Raw genomic sequence first — 12,348 nt, 5'->3', positions numbered from 1 at the left:
CCAAGGGCGGAGGGTGGGGATGGGGGTGAGCGGACTGCTTGGTCCACGAGCAAATGCGGAGGGGATGAGGTCAAGGTAAGGGCAGGGGTCACTGTGGTGCAGGGTCAGGCCCACAGGTCAGGACGGAACTGGTGCAAAGCTTTAGCAGGGACATCACGAAACCTGATCATGCCCTAAAGGTCCCCGTGGTTACGAGCCGTGAACTACTCCAATAAGAGATGGCACAGGAGGCGGGGAGGAGGGTGGATTCCAGGCGTGGCGAGGGGGGCAAGTGAGGGGGGCAGTGGACCCCGGGCTGTGCCATACTTTCGTAAGTAAGTTAAACATCAGATCCTGACTCCCAGTGTTTCGTGTGAACAACCTACAAGATTAAATTCCAAACAAGTTTACAAAAACGGAGGTCGACGATGGGTCAGGTGGATCTCAATTGCTGTCACTAATTAGGACGAAAGGGGTTAACTGGATGTCCTTGGCGAGGGGGCTCTTGGAAAGGCTACAGCCCTGGAGTTGCCCTGTTCCGTCCACGTCACGCCTGCTATGAGGAAGGGCGTTAAAACGTCCCTTCTTACTGCTCAAACACCCCGAGTTGGAACGGCTCTCCCTGAGTTTACAACATCAGGCATTATAATGATGTGATAACTTGTTGTATTTATCACATTTTCCTGGACCTTCCTTTTCAAGAGCTAAACCTCGCCTCATAGACAATATCTATCGAAATATTTTGACTTCACATTCCCAAGCAAACAGAACACTGAGGAAACTGACCACCGGAACTCTGAGTCTTTTCCTCTCGAGAAAGTTTTGAGTGCCACTGTGTCCTCGTTTCTGGCCAGGTGGCCCATTCATTCATGCCTGAAGATTCACCATGAAAATATTAGAAAAAAAATGAATGCCTATTTATTTTTGAGAGAGAGAGAGAGAGAGGAAGAGAGAGAAGGAGCAGAGGAGGGGCAGAGAGAAGGAGAGAGAGAATCCTGAGCAGGCTGCTTGCTGTCAGTGCAGAACCCGACAAGGGGCTTGATCTCACAAGCCATGAGATCATGACCTGAGCTGAAATCAAGAATCAGATGCTTAACTGACTGAGCCACCCAGGTTCCCCCACCATTTTTGAAAATAATAGGAAGGTCTTAATTTTGGCACCTTTCACAGACCCCTGCAAGTGACAAAACCAGGAAAAAGGCAACCAGAGCTAAGCTTTTCAAAGGTGAAAGCTGACAACACCCTACATATTTTTAAGGACTGATGCTTTACAAAACAGGAGAGATTCTTTCAGCTCCCCCAGTTAAACTCAGGGACGATGTGCTTTTTATTTCCTTCTTCAAAACAGGCCCTCTGTCCTTTCCTCCCATTCTCCCTCAAGATGTGATGCAACGTTTTGTCCCTGATGAAGTCTGTCCTTATTGCTCGAAGCCAAGTTCAGTAGTTGCCCTGCATGACCAACGTGCTTCCTCCGTACCCCCTGCAGCACAGCCACAAAGACAGAATGCTTCAGGTGTGCCTGGCTCTGTGCTGTGAGACAACCTGAACTTCATGACCACTCTGTGAGGCCGTATACTGTACCTCCCTTATAGACAGCAGGGTCTGAGAGTCAGGGAAGCACACTGGCTTGCCCACGTTTGCACACCTAGAGTGCTGTTATGGTCAGAAGATGGACCGTGTTTACTTGGGTTACTCCCTCCTGAGTCCCACAGGGCACTCTCATTGTCAGGGGTATGTGTTTCTCACCAATTGGGAATTCTCACTATTGGGAATTTTTATTGGGAATTTCTTTCCCAATAGAGACACATATTAACTACAAGGTACAGTTTAGAAAATATTATCCATACTTTCATGGTTTTCTCTGGAAAATCCACCACTCTTAAAAACTTTAAACATCTGAAAAAACACTCTTTGTGGAACTGTGGCTGCAGCAGCAATAACAATGGAAATAGCAATGATCGTGATGGTGATGATGGTGAGGATGATGGTGATGATGGTGATGATGATGGTGGTGATGATAATGATGGTGATGGTGATGATGATGGTGATGATGGTAATGATGGTAATGATGATAATGATGATGGTGATGGTGATTATGGTGATGGTGATGATGATAATGATGGTGATGGTGATGGTGATGATAGTGATGATGGTGGTGATGATGGTGATGGCGATGGTGATGGTGATGACAGTGATGATGGTGGTGATGATGGTGATGGTGATTATGGTGATGGTGATGATAGTGATGATGGTGGTGATGATGGTGGTGATGATGGTGATGGTGATTACGGTGATGGTGATGATGATGATAATGATGGTGATGGTGATGGTGATGATGGACAGTGATGGTGATGATAGTGGTTGTGATGATGGTGACGGTGATGGTGATGACAGTGATAATGGTGGTGATGATGGTGGTCATTATAGTAATGATTATGGTGGTTATGGTGATGGTGATGGTGATGATGATGATAATGATGGTGATGGTGATGGTGATGACAGTGATAATGGTGGTGATGATGGTGGTCATTATAGTAATGATTATGGTGATTATGATGGTGGTGGTGATGATGGTGATGGTGATTATGGTGATGGTGATGGTGTGGGTGATGATAGTGATGGTGGTGGTGATGGTGGTGGTGATGGTGGTGATGATGGTGGTGATGATGGTGATGGTGATTATGGTGATAATGATGGTGATGGTGATGGTGATGATGGACAGTGATGGTGATGATAGTGGTTGTGATGATGGTGATGGTGATGGTGATGACAGTGATGATGGTGGTGATGATGGTGGTCATTATAGTAATGATTATGGTGATTATGGTGATGGTGATGGTGATGATGATGATAATGATGGTGATGGTGATGGTGATGATAGTGATGAGGGTGGTGATGGTGGTGGTGATGATGGTGATGAGGGTGGTGATGGTGGTGGTGAGAGTGATGATGGTGTGATGGTGATGATAGTGATGATGGTGGTGATGATGGTGATGGCGATGGTGATGGTGATGACAGTGATGATGGTGGTCATTATAGTAATGATTATGGTGATTATGGTGATGGTGATGGTGATGATGATGATAATGATGGTGATGGTGATGACAGTGATGATGGTGGTGATGATGGTGGTGATGATGGTGATGGTGGTGGTGAAGGTGATGATAGTGATGATGGTGATTATGGTGATGGTGGTGGTGATGATAATGATGGTGATGGTGATGATGATGGTGATGATGGTAATGATGGTAATGATAATGATGATGGTGATGGTGGTGGCGATGATGGATAGTGATGGTGATGATAGTAGTTGTGATGATGGTGATGGTGATGGTGATGACAGTGATAATGGTGGTGATGACGGTGGTCATTATAGTAATGATTATGGTGATTATGATGATGGTGGTGGTGATGGTGGTGATGTGATTACGGTGATGGTGATGGTGATGATGATGATAATGATGGTGATAGTGATGCTGATGGTGATGATAGTGATGATGGTGGTGATGATGGTGGTCATTATAGTAATGATTATGGTGATTATGATGGTGGTGGTGGTGATGATGGTGATGGTGATTATGGTGATGGTGATGGTGATGATAGTGATGATGGTGGTGATGATGGTGATGGTGATGATGGTGATGATGGTGGTGATGGTGGTGATGGTGATGGTGATGGTGATGGTGGTGATGGTGATGATGCTGGTGCTTATAGTAATGATGGTGGTGATGGTGATGATAGTGGTGGTGGTGATGATGATGCTGATATTGGTAGCAACACTATTTTTCTGAGTGTTCACCATGTACTACTCATTATTCCAAGTTCTTACCTCATACTTAACTCATCAAAATCCTACGAAGGAGATACCCTTATAACCCACATTTTATAGTTGAGGAATCTGGAGTAACCTGTCCAAACTTATTTGGTCGATACGTAGAAAAGCCAGCATCTTACCCCAGGCGGCCTGACTGAAGAGTAATATTAATTTCCAGTTCCTTTCTCATTGGTATGTGTAGTGGTATTATGATGTCCACAAATTGCTAAAAACTGCTCCCATCAAGAGGCGGAGTCAAATTCTCCTCCTGGAATGTGGGCTGGACCTAATGACTCGTGTCTGATGAATGGAATCTAATGGAAAAGACTACATCATAAAAGGTCTTATGACTTTGTACTAGTTCTCTTTCTCACTTGGCTCACTTGCTTCTGGGGCAGGCAGCTGTCCTGCCATGGAGATCCCTCTGGAGAGGCTCATGTGGTGAGGAACTGAGCTTTTGGCAACAGATGCGTGAGGGAGCCACCTTGGAAGTGGCTCCTTCCGCCCAGTTAAGCTTTCGATGGGAGGTCAGCCCGTGCCGGCAGCTTGACCATAACGTCACAAGTGACTCTGAGCCGGAACCATCTGACTGAGTAGCTCTTGGATTTCTGACCCACAGAAATGCTGTGAGACAATGAATGTCTGTTGTTTTAAGCTGACAAGTTTGGGGTAACTTGTTATATCGCATTCGATAACTAGTGCAGTATATTTCCTTAGTGGATGAAGGGAGCTTCCAGGAAGCTCTGTGAAGATCATCATTGGGCGTTCCTTAGCCTATGTGATATAATCCTACTTTCACTAAAGTTCAATGACCATCACATTTAGATAACTTGGTAAAAATTCAGCAGTGGTGGAAATGGTGAGAGTATTATCACATTATTGAGATTTTGTTCTGCAAAAGATGAAACACCGTGATGGGGGGATTCATTGTACGCAGTTGTGACTCTTCAACCCACGGGCTAGGCTGGACATTGAGAGCTAGCCAGTCTTTCTGCCTCTGGGGAGGGAAGTTCTTAAACCATTTGTTCTTTTCATGTCAACTTCTAGGGAAGAATATTCTTCAAATATCTTAGAAATGCTGTCGAGTTTTCCTAAAGGCCAAACTGGATTACCGCGGCTCTTAGTGGAGGGGAAAGAGAGAACTGTAGGGCTGGGCACCTCTTAAGTTCCGCGCGACGGTGCTGGCACGGTGCCTGTAGGGACCCTGTACTGACGGGGCTGCTGGGCCGTGGCCAGCCAGCGCCCACACACAGCGAATCTTGCGCCTCTACACCAGGCCCTCCCGGGTTTTGGTTGAAAGCAGAGGCTTTTCCTTTATAAGCGGACCTTATTTGCATGAAGGGTCAGTCCTGAGTTTATATCAATAATGCAAAGAAGAAACATGTTCCCCCGGGTGCAGCCAGCCCGGGGCAGAAAGAGGTGCTGGGGTGGGAACATCGGGGAGGCGGCACACCCGGCTCCAAGCCTCCACACGAGGACGCACACGGCTACCGTCACACCTCTCTGGAGCGCTGTCCTTAGGCCCCAAAAGTCTGGATCGGCAATGCACGGAAAGGCTTTCCCCACGCCGAAGTCTGGTGGATAAACAGGCTCTTACCCAAGAGCGACCTCAAAGTTTAAAAGAACCCCTACATCTCTCGGTCTTTCCACAAATTCTGGAGAGGCCACTGCAGACAGTGGCATCCAGGGAGTCCCCAAGAGGCAGAAACGGAGGACGGGGACACCTCCCCATGGTGGCAAGAGCTCTATTCTAGCTCCAATGAAACTCACTTCAATAAAACCAGCCAATAAATTTTAAAACACACAAAAAATCTGACTCCAATCATAAAGAGGAGATTTTTTTTCAACAATAATTTCTTTTCTGTTTTCAAAGTAATTTCCCCCTTAGACCTCACTTCACCAAGGAGCTGTTCCATTTCTTTCTGTTTTTTTAATAATGAGGTTTACCAAATTAAAAATAAATTCAGTATGCCAAATGATTTAACGATTCAGTGCAATAAAATTCTACTGGCTCCTAGCTTACCAGGGCCTACATCTACTGCACAAAGTAAGCCTCGCTCTAAAATTGCCTTTGCGTATCATGAGTGATACATCTCCTAGTTAATTCACAGCACTTTTAGAATGGCCCAAGTTAGGGTCAGAAGACCTCAAGTTAATGTAATTACAGCTCCCTTATCGAACGAAGCAGGCTAGGGTTTTGTGAAGCAATGGTTCTCCCAGGGTAGCCCCTGCACCAGGCATCACCTGGGCACTGTTAGAAATGCCACCTGTGGGGCCCCACCCCAAACCTACTGAATATTACAGCTTGGGGAAAGGAATCGAAATCGCTGTTTTAACAAACCCTCCGGAAGTTTCTGATGCAGCTAAAGTTTGAAACTGCTATTTTTAAATTTTTTTTTAAAGTTTATTTACTTATTTGAGAGAGAGGAAGTGAGAAAACGGGAGGGGGAGAGAAAGAAGGAGAGAGGGAGAATCCCAAGCAGGCTCTGCAGTGCCAGCACGGGGCTCGAACCCATGAACCGTGAGATCATGACCCGAGCTGATATCGAGGGTCAGACGCTTAACTGACTGAGCCACCTAGGCGCCCCTGAATACACCATCTTAAAGGACGTGTGCACTCTCCCCTTCAGGTACCTTTGAACAGCAAAGGGCCTCTGGCCATACCAGCCCCAGGAAGGAGGGATTGGACAGGGCCTGCCTGAAGGTGCTGGCAGGATACTCACTGTGTGTGCATATGTACGTACGTACGTACGTGTGCGTGAGTTCACGCATATACCCACGCACGTGTGTGTCTGGAGACAGAACACGAGCTGGTCACTGTGCTGACCGTGGTTCATGGGATCTCTGGCTGGCGACGGGCCGTACGCATGCTCAGGAATGGAAAACGGACATAATGCAGTTCACGGACTGAGAAGGAGCAGGCTCAGCCCCGCGTGCAGTTTTCTGATGCTGCCCCGGAACACGGTGCCAGGTGCCCCTCCCAGCTTCACGTGGGGGACACTAACGAGGCGCCAAGCGGTTTTCCTGGCCCCAGTGGGGCCCTAGGAGGTCACACAGCTTGTGTCTATGCACTTGTGTACGTCCCAGTACAAAGAAAGGTAACGTGTGATTGTCTGTGGAGACAGCAAGCAGCACCGTGTTTCTTGGTTTCAGACCCTATTTTCTCAGGATTCGGAACATAACGTCCAGCTCACGGTGACTTCGTCTAAAAGACCACCACCTGCCTCCGGGACTCTAGGCACCCTGCGCTCCATCCAGGCCCGGGCCACCCGTGCTGGCTGAGACCCGGGGACGGGGGCTCAGGCAATTAACGCAAGGCCCTCCAAGTACCCATGGGACCTGCACCGTGATGACGGGCATTTTGCGAACACGCCCCTTGGGGCTCCTGACCTCCAGCCACTTCCCGGGCACTGACGATCCTCGTCAGGAACAACGCCAGGCCCGCCGGGCGCTTCTCTGCGAGCTCATCCTTCCCGCCGGCGTATCTCCACCCACGGGCCCCCTCCTCTTGCCTATGGTCTCCGTGCGGTGCAACGTTGTGCCAGGTCGCACCTCTGGCTCTGGGGCCGCACCTCGGCCAGCCACACTCACGTCCCGCCGGTCCCCCGTTCGGACCCCTGGGCCTCTCTCTGCTGAGACAGGGTCCCGCATCCCTCACGCCGGCACCTACCACCCTGCTCCTACCCTGCAGCATCCCCCCCCCCCCCCCGAGCCTGCTCCCTGCTGGGACGTCCACGTGTCTCTTCCCTCCAAGTCCGGCCCATCCACGCAGGTCCCCACGACGTCCCTTTGCTCCCGGAGCCCTCACTGAAAACTTGCTCCTAACATGATCTTTCTGCTGTTCTGAAACACAGTGGTGTGTCCACTAAAAACTCCCTTCAGAAATTAATGTGTTCTGCACCCCATTCGCTTTTAAACCACGCCGCAACCTGTGTAAAAAGTCCGCACCTAAGGAAGACCAAATACCTTAGTCACGACAATCGCGCCCCTGGCGACAAGCAGAAGCGGCCTCCCCGTAGGCCACTCTGTGGGTCTAAACGAGAGGCCAACACAAGCCATCTGTGTCTGGCAGGTTCTAGCACGTCTGCCGTTGGTTGGCGCCCACACTTCCGGAGAGGAAGGTATTCTGGGCACGTGGTTTTGCTCTCACAGATCATTTCTATGGAAAACAGCAGTCAGACAGTAATACAGGCCCAAGGTGACCTCATTACCAGAATTTGTTCTAGTTGTCATTAGACATACCACACTGTGTCACTCAAAACGCGAAGGAGAGAAAAGATACTGACACGTAGCAGCCGCGATTAGAGATGAGAAACGTAGTTATGCCGCAGAACCCCTCGGTTAGACGGGAGTGTGCATCGTGCCCAAGACTCAGTCGCCTTCAGACCTTCCCTGTGGTCTCCGAGGCTCTCCCCTTCCACCGTCCTTACTTTCTCCTTCTATGCAGGGCACGCGAGGGCGTCTTCCGCGTGCCGCAAGGCCAGCGCTGTTCTGGAGCGCACTCCTGAGACAGGTGTCTGTGAGGGGCCGCCAGGCCAAGTACCGGGAGCAAGGAAACCCAGCCCGACCTCCCCCACGGTGAACAAGAATGACTCGGAACCCACTTCTGCCGACCCTGTTTGTGAGCACTCTAAGGCCCCCCCAGGTACCTGGAACACCCCCCGCCCCGACCGAGGTACTTGGAGCAGAAGTGTGGCAGAGGCGGTCCAGCCCTAGCGAGAGAATTCCAAGACGCCTACCCCACGTGGGTGACGGCACTCGGTTCCCAGCAGGCGTCGCTCTACGGTGCCCTCACCCACAACCAAGTGAGGCCTGGAAAGGGCGCCGCAGCGGCAAACCGCGCGTTAGGTTAACGCGTTAAGCAGCTCGTGGGCTCTACCGCTGGATCCCACTTACAACTGCAACGCCCCCAAACCTGCACGTGCCCCCAAACCTGCATTCCTGCCAGAACAACTCCATTGCTTTGGCTTAAGTACTGTACCTTCTCAGAGAGCTGAAGTGGGTGGTCAGCAGGGCAAGCTTAGCAGAGGTGAGTTTGTCTGACCTTTTTAGATGTGGTTTTCGCAGGGGTGAGGCTCAATGAGGCGGGTGGGAGGAGGGGCAGTTATTCTGGGAGCCCTCCCAACCCAGCACTGCTGTGGCCCGAGGGGAGCGGGGACTCAGCGCTGGGTGGCTGGGTTTCCCTGTTTCCCCAGAGAGCCAGAGCCAGCAGCGGAGCCCAGACACGGATGGGACAAGACAACTCTGCCCAGCCACCCCCAGTGGAAGGAGGGAGGGACGGAGGATGACAACTAGGTTCACAGGCACCAGAGCAAAGAGCCCAAGCTGAACGTGTACTAAGGAACACGGTGCTTTCCAGCGAGGAGCAGTGACGAAGGACCCGGAGAGTCTCACCGAGAATAGAAAGCTGGTTCCAACTTTGCGTCTGTGGCCAGCTAGCCCATCGGACCACGGCAGGTGTCCAGGAAGCAGGCCATGCCCGGGCCCCCTGGGGGTCCGGCTCGAGGGGCAACATGCTTGCCTGGAGGTGCCTGTGGTGTAGACGCCCGAGCGCACGCACCCTGGTCTGGCGCAGCCTCACTCAGCACGTCCCTTGCTTGTGGGGCCTGGGCCCCACGGATGCGTTCCTCAGAGGCACTGGCTACCTCACAGGAGGCAGGCGCCAGCGTCCCCACGTCCCCGGGCCTGAGGCTCTCTCCAAGGACGACCCTGCAGGCCCCTGACAAGCCCGGTGCACAACCAGGCGCACATTCCACCTTTCTCAATCCTGTCTCTCTTACGAGCGTGGACCCCAGGGTGGCTGTGGGCTCCAGGAGTCGGTGCGTGAGGAACGCACGTGGAAACCACCAGCCTTCGGAGATGCCGTCTTTTAACCAGAAACAGACTCTCTGGATTCCTGCTGCTGCTGCTGCTGCTGCTGCTGCTGCTGCTGCTGGCTGTTCTGAATCACTGCCGGACACACGTTCGCCTCTCCTGCTGTGGGATCTGGGCTCCGGCCCAGCCCTTCCCGGGAAACGTCCCTGTCGGCCTCTTGGTCACCGGCACATGCTCCCAAAGCACCAGGGGCTCCGGCACGGCCCCACGCGTGTTCAGAATCAGGGCGTGCCTCTGCCTCCTGACGACCCAAGGCTCACGGGGCCCCCGTGGGAGCACGCGGCCTGACTGCTGCCACAGGCCCGGGGCTGCTGAGGGACTTGCCCACGGGGCAGCCGGTGAGCGCCAGCACGCGGGGCCTGGGCCAGGAGGGGAGGCTCCCGCGGGGGGACCTGAGCCCTTGCAGAGCCCCCTGCTCACGAGGGGCCCGAGACACCAGTTGGAGGCTGTGGTCCCTGCAGGCCTGGAGAGCGGAGGGCCTCGTGGGCCCCACGGCATGGGGCCCACAGCAGACCAGGGACGGGCTTCAGAATAAACAAGTGGACACGGAACCACGGCTGTTTCGGAAGCCACAGCCCCACCCACCTGCCACCTGAGATACTACGTGTGATATTTTTGAAAATTTCACTTGGTAATTAAATAAATTAATATACGGGAAAGTTGTGAAGGCAACTGTAAAGATGAGAACAGTGAAAACCAAACAGTGCTATATTAAACTTTAGAAAACAATACAGTCCTGCAAGATAAGACCTTCCCCAGCAAGTAACAAGGGCTGGACCTTCCTGGCCTCTGAGCGTGAAGTCCTCTGTCACTGACGGACGTGGACAGTGTGACGTCGGGAACGGAAACAGGCAGTGAGCCCTCGGTGGCCTCTGACCCTCAGGGCGGTTTGGGTGAAAGCCTCCGTGGTCGAGCGTGGAAGAGGTACCCTGTGGAGTGCGTCAGCAGGATCTCACGGGGCCACCTCATCCCAAACGGCCATACTCGTGAGATCACGGTTCACCGTGCTAGGTGTTTAATAACACGTTAAATAATACACAAAACCGGAAGTCAGAGCTATTCACAACCTTCCTTCTTGGAAAACACCAGCAGAGGTGGGGTCTCATCTAGGTTGTAGCTCACGGTCCCCGCGCCAGGGGGTCCCTGGGTCAGGTGCGTTAGCGTCTGTGTGGTTCCCAGGCAATCTCTTGAGATGCGTCAGGAGTCTGGGCCTGATTCCCACAAACTCCTAAACTTAAGAATGGACACCAAATAAAAAGATCCTTTATCATTTAGGAAGCATGAAAAAAAAATATCTTCTGTATCGTCGGCGTGGCCACCTTCCGTGGGGAATGAACAGCACAGGGGGAGTTACCCCTCCGGTGGAGGGCACGGGCATGTCCCCACGGCCCCTCTCTGGCAGGCGGGCTCTGTCACAGGGGGGGGTGGGGCGCTGGGCCCAGACCGTGGCCCCTCCTCGTCTCGCAGGCCCAGCTCATGGGGCCACGTATGCAACTCCCATTTTCTGACAGCTCTCTCAAACTCATTTTCCCACAATGTATGATGGTCCGCTCACAAGATTTTCCATCAGAACATAAACGGATTCAGATTTCTCTGAAGAGTAGGTTTCCCGTATCGGTGCTCCGGTCCATGTTACGATTAAGTCCAAGGACGCAGAGGAAAATAGGTTTTCTTCCTAGGTGGTGTGCTTGATGAAATGAAAATAGTATCTAAGCACCAACCAGCATCTGTGGGAAAAAAGGCCTACGAGCCCGTCCCTGCACTTGGTCAGAGCTGACATGCTCACTTGGGTTTCGGTTTTGTTCCTTCTAGAAAAGCAATTTCTGCGATGTACCCACCCGGGACCAGGGGGCTATGGAGGAAGCAGCACGGCAGCAAGCCTCCCAGGGCTCCCAGAAACATACCAGCTCAGTCATCTCTCCGGCCAGAGACTCCGAAGTCACCCAGGCAGGAGGGCGGGCGCTCCCTACCCCTCCAGCCACGGCTTCAGCCCTTCGAGGCCACTGCCGGCCAGGACCCCTATGCAGATTCACACTGCCTATCGGAGACTCGTGTTGTCCACCGACAGGACGGAAGGGTGCAGGGCTGAGCAGAGGGTCCCCCAAACACCCACAGCCGGTGGGGGACCGCACACCGTGGCAGGCTTGGTGATGATCCCCGGCCACCATACCGGCACTCAGTGACGTGCCCACAACGTGACGTTACTTGACTGCCCCGTGCTCACAGGCACGCTACAGTTTACACACGAGATGGTGACCTGAAAAACCCATCGTTAGGCTCAGCATATTAGCGAGTAGTGTGCTGGGTGGTACTTCCTTGAAACCAGCAGAACAGACCCGATATATCAATGTTGTTTTCATCCTCTTTAAATATTTGCAACACAGCAGCCCTCCACTACAGGCCACCAACCATCTTCTGCTTCTAGAGGGAAAGTAATTACGCAGCTTAAGGGCAGACGCGTGCTCTGAGCTGTCTCAGCGAGCTTTATTGGGCGCAATTTACAACCTACCATTGTTTCCTTTCCAATTCATTTCAATAAGAAGCATAGTGAAGTTTCTAGTATTTCCATCCTTAAATCTGACGAAACACAAACAAGCTGACAAACACCAGCATTGCCTCCCCGGAGGGGTTCGGGACCAGGAGAGGCAGGGAGGTCCTGGAGGGATGGGGCCCGGGAGCCA

General features: G+C 52.0%; 1 protein-coding gene across 6 annotated transcripts in view; it reads right to left on the bottom strand.

The window, feature by feature from the left end:
* PTPRN2 (protein tyrosine phosphatase receptor type N2) overlaps positions 1-12,348 on the bottom strand; it is a 799,963-nt gene that overhangs the window by 339,112 nt on the left and 448,503 nt on the right. The gene's annotated exons all lie outside the window — the stretch shown is intronic.

Source organism: Acinonyx jubatus, chromosome A2, assembly GCF_027475565.1.
Source record: "Acinonyx jubatus isolate Ajub_Pintada_27869175 chromosome A2, VMU_Ajub_asm_v1.0, whole genome shotgun sequence".
Taxonomy (NCBI): domain Eukaryota; kingdom Metazoa; phylum Chordata; class Mammalia; order Carnivora; family Felidae; genus Acinonyx; species Acinonyx jubatus.
This window is presented reverse-complemented; position numbering and strand designations above follow the sequence as displayed.